The sequence below is a fragment of the Pocillopora verrucosa genome, chromosome 5, assembly GCF_036669915.1.
Source record: "Pocillopora verrucosa isolate sample1 chromosome 5, ASM3666991v2, whole genome shotgun sequence".
NCBI classification, from domain to species: Eukaryota; Metazoa; Cnidaria; class Anthozoa; order Scleractinia; family Pocilloporidae; genus Pocillopora; species Pocillopora verrucosa.
Window position 1 is genome coordinate 19190476 of NC_089316.1, and position 5077 is coordinate 19195552.

The following is a 5077-nucleotide window of genomic DNA, read 5'->3' on the forward strand; positions in this document are numbered from 1 at the left end:
CTTTGATGTCTTCTTATGTCTTGGTTATCTTCCATCTTGCTTTCTTGATGCTTGCTTTACCCTCTGAGAGTAAGAAATTGTGAGTTTGACTGCTACAACGGACTCCACTTTTATAAGGAAAATATATCATCTTGTTGACAGGTCCCTCTTGGTAGATTGGGCAATTTTGGGCTGAATCTTTTAGACTTAAATTCGTAATCATTTTGTAATCTCTTCCATACTTTCTCTATCATTACGCTTTTCTTAGTTCCTAATCTTCACTTCCATGCCGCTTCTTCCATTAATTTTCTTTAATATTTTGATACACGATTTACATGTTTGCAATTCACACGTAAAATCGTAGGGATATTGAAAAACAGGCATGTGTATGACCTCCTTCTTACTTACGACTTCACACTTTAACTAATAAACATGCCTAACCCCTAGAGATTCGGACAGTCTAAGCAATACTAGACAACTCTTGAGCAAGTCCTAGACAAGTTTAGACAACATCGCTCTTGGGATTTAGCTTGGGTGGGCAAGTCTGGGCAGATGACGTCACACGTAACATTTTGTGACGTCTTACACCACATAAGTACCAGCCATAGGACATTCGGGACATTCATACCACATAGGGACTGGCTCTAAAGCATGCGCATGCGTACATTTTAATCAGAGATTGCACATGCGCATCACACAAATAGGTATCCCACATGGATGAATTTTACGCTACCGTTCCATATAGAAATCAAACCGACCTTTTCTCTAATAACAAAGATTGCCGATCTGGACACTCGCTGATTACATAATCAATCTTTAACCCTCGTGTACCTACACGTCATGAATTCATTATCTAATACCCCTAACACGTGTAACACATTGCATGAATAAATTATTACTCAACTCGGACCCAGGCCGCGCGGGAATTGATAGTCAGACGCGCTATACGACTCTGATTAGACCTGATAGGAGAAAAAGGGGCCTAAATTTTAATCTTCAGACCTTAAAAATAAAACTATCACTGTCAAATCGCAAATTGAACTCAACCCGCCAACTGTCAAGCCACCCCCCCTTCATGACCATTGAGATCCTCACAGTACTACTGTGCGTAAGGATAACAAACAAAAATCGACGATTATCACAAAATTAGGAAATTAACTACGATTTTCAAACGATATCTTATATAATAAGCTTATACTTCATAGTCCCCATACATCGCTAAGCACTTTGCGAATTTCCGTTACCCTGAGCGACACATTGCAGCAGGTTAACGGTGTATGTTTTCGCTTCATCCTTACGTTTCAGCTTAAGCCGGCGTTTTGTCTAAAACGATGTCAAAAACATTAAGTTAAATATATCGTTCGTTCCAGTAGCCTCGATCCCCTTTTAACCCAACGTTTAAGCAGGCCCTCATTATTCACCATTACGCACGAGCGTGTCTTCGCCAGCGGAAAGTATGCGATCTTTAGCACGCGCGAGTCAGCAAGAGGTCTGAAACGGGTCTGGTTGCTGACTTCTCGCAACTTCTCCCAATTCGTTTCAAATTTTACGGGGAAGGAGATACGCGGTTCTTGCATTGCTATGTTATAGAGCCGCCTGTCACGCTATTCATGAGCGTAAACTGATTTATTTGTTTTATTTTATTTATTTATCGAGTACAAGTCTATCCAGGTCAGATGTTTTCGGTACTGTATGTGTTTTCTACTTTACTTTCTTTGATTCCTCTGCGCATGGCCAAAGCTGCCATGTGAACCCGCTGAGCAGTAAGAGGGTGAAAGGCTCTGAAAGTCACATTTCTAAATCAAAAAGGGTACAGATCCGTACGAGTGTCTGATGTTCTGCTACAGCGACCTCACTGTCAGAGCTACAATTACGTCAAAACTGGTAAACTTTGCGAGCTTAATAACAGAATCAAAGAGGCAAGACCTGAAGATTTGTCCGAGATGAGACTAGATTCTACGTGCGACGATGGAAGAACAGAGGTACGGACAATAACATAGTCTTTAAATCACTATTATAAAAGATTCGTGAAAACGGAATACTTTCACAACAGCTGAAACCATCAAGTTCCTTTAGTCCTTGGACAATCACACCTGGTGCATCGTTAAGCCAAAATTTCAGCAATTTGATAAATTTTCAACCTGCATATGACGGTAACACATGTTCAGCTACTTTTGAGGAGGAGAGGTTGTGTCGGAGAGGTGTGAGATAAACAGACAGACAGATAGAGAGAAAGAGAAGACTTGTTTAAAGCTCTTTTATAAATGCTAGGTGTGTTTGAACACTATTAAAATTTCATCGTATTACAATGTGACTGATTCCGTCAGCGTTGTCCTGGGACCGGGTTGAAGCTCGGATATATTCCCTATACAATTCCATATCACTTGTGTAGTTCATCAGATCAAATCAACCTCGCAATAATTGAAGTGGGAATGGGGGGGGGGAGGGGGGTTGGGGATGAGTCTCCTCTGTTCGAGTCTAAGCCTTACAGGAACAAGAATAATGTGGTTGGCTCCCGGATTCTCAAAATGTTACTTCCGAGCACGCATATTTAACATTCAATGAAACTTAGCACATCAGATGTAATATTATAGCATTCAAGAAATTATTTAATTCCTTACAGTATCTTGAGATTTAATATGGCCACATTGGAATATTCCTTGCTAAAATGATGTTAGGTTTGTAATTGAACATGACAATACCACACAATCCAGGAGGTAATTGTTATCAAACGAAAAGCATTTTACTGTTCCTTTCCCAAAGTCTCTTTAGGCTCCGCTCCCGAGATACCTGCCGAGTCTTGTGCTGAGATCAAAGCCAGCGAACAAGGGATGGCGGTCAGCGGTAGATATTGGCTGGAGCCCCAAGAGACAAAATGAAATCCAAGAACTTTCTAGTAACTTAACTATTATTCTTCATTTCTGAACAATTCAAGAAAAAAATAGATTTGTACCGTTAAAAAATAAGAATGTTTGGAATTCATAATTCCTTTCTTATAGACAGTTCACGTAAAAACAAGTTTGGATCATAGAATGCAAGTTTTTATGGAATTCTTTATTTATTTGCCGGTTTACTGTGACATGGTATCAGAGGATGAGGCCTGGACTCTCCTCGCTCGGTTTTCAAACAGTGACACTAAATACTGGATGGATGACTCAGGAGACTGGTGGTATGACAGTACTCAAGCTGCAGGAGAAACCACTGACCCGTCACACAACCCAGACATGATATCACCAGCGTTCTGGCTGGTCAGTGGCAGATAGCTTAGGATCACGCGCAATGATGACTCTGGACACACTCCTCTATTGCAAACCACAGGGAACTGTCTGAGTGGGAAGACATTCCGCTCCAAACTACTAGCTATGGCAACTTCAGAAACGGTTCAGTCTGGTCTAAGGGTGAGTGCCTTGGAAAATGCAAAGTTAAATATGGAGGACAATACCTTACAACTGAGGGCTTCGGACAGGCTTCATGCAGTGGTGACCTGCAAGGTGCTGATGAGGTCGGCTTCTGGTGTAACAAGGGCTGGAGTGGTTCTGTGATCATGATTGGAGGAGGTGGAACTGGTTGTTCAGGTGCCGATCACGGAATTGGGACAACCGTGGCGAAACTTGCCTCTTTTAAAATCAAAGAAGATAACAGAAGAGAATCTGACTTTAGTAACGACGCATGGGGTTCGATAACTAAAAGTTACTCGTTGAATTTGTGGATTCGTTAAAGCATGCATCCTTTTTAAACTCGTGAAGCGTGAGATGCTGTTTAAAATGCTGTTTGAAGCGTAAATTTTTCCAAACTTCGCGCATGAAACGGGATCAGAACTACTCTCCACGTACAGTTGTCTTGAATCCGAATTGCCTTTCGATGTATTGAGATAAATACGTGCTTATTTTTAGTTTTTTTTTGTTTCGTTTTGCTTTGTTTTGTTTTCCAGATGCATGAATTCAAACTTAAAATGATTTTGTGTATATTTAACAAATTGAAAGTGTAAGTAGTTTCATAAAAGGTTTCATTCATTGTTGTGCATCTAGTTTTAAAGAAGAACGAACGTGTACATAGTTATAATAGAACCTGCTTTGATGTTGATTGATCAATGTGTTCAGCTTTAGGCATCTAGGTCTCTGGGATCATTTTTCAGGACGTTAACCTTGAGTAATTGTTGGCTTGGTTTTTAACTGGGTGTCGTTACCCTCCATAAATAAAGTTGACACACACATACATAATGACAAATAAATCTTATTTCCCAGTAACAGAAGAAATGTGATCAGGTGGCAGCCAAACGCATGCGCAAAAATTAAATAGAATTAAATTGGCTTACGCAGGGAGACAATATCTTTCCATATTTATTTTAAAAATTTGGAAGCCCTCTCCTTCCAATTGAGTATTCTACTGCAAGTTTGCCCCTCGGATGGAGAGGATGAAACGAAAAGAAAGAAAAACCAGCTACAGTACGGTAGATCATTCTATGTTAAGGCCCGACCATAGACTTCATTTTGAATTGTGTTCATTACTTCATGTGATAAGGCAAAAAATTCTGACCTTTGTGCTCATCCCTATATATTCGATCAGCAGACAATAGCGAGAATCTAGGAACAGAAGCAAACCTAGTAGGGGAGACACGGTTTTAATTCAAAAAGTAATTGTCCCAGAATATAGTGGGTGAGAGAGTTTTCTTTCCATACCTAAACCTCGCAGTTTGACTGATCTCATACCATGAGGTAAAATGCAGCTTAATTAAAAAACAAACAAACAAACAAAATAAATCATAATTTTGAGCATAATTTAGAAAAACTGAGCGATAGTAGCATAATATGCTACTTTTACTGGCACAATCCATAAGGTCCCACTGGTGTTAGCTTGTACCTCAGTTTTTCATTGTATCTTGGGGTTAGTAGTCTCTAACTACTAATCTCTAAAAAGAGATGATGTTGTCGAGCGTTTAGAAATGAAGGGGGAGGGAAGGAAGCCGTCTTGGCATATGAAAGACTAAACTATCAGCCGTTTTCTTTCCTTAGTTTTCTGACTCTTTAACGTTTGGCGATGAACACAATTAACATCCCATGAAGCCTGTGATTGAACTGATCGAAGACATTATAATATT

General features: G+C 39.9%; 1 pseudogene; it reads left to right on the forward strand.

Annotated features, from left to right (window-relative positions):
* Nucleotides 1–3697, forward strand: part of LOC131769963 (uncharacterized) — a 106069-nt pseudogene extending 102372 nt beyond the window's left edge.
* Nucleotides 3698–5077: the final 1380 nt, after the last annotated feature.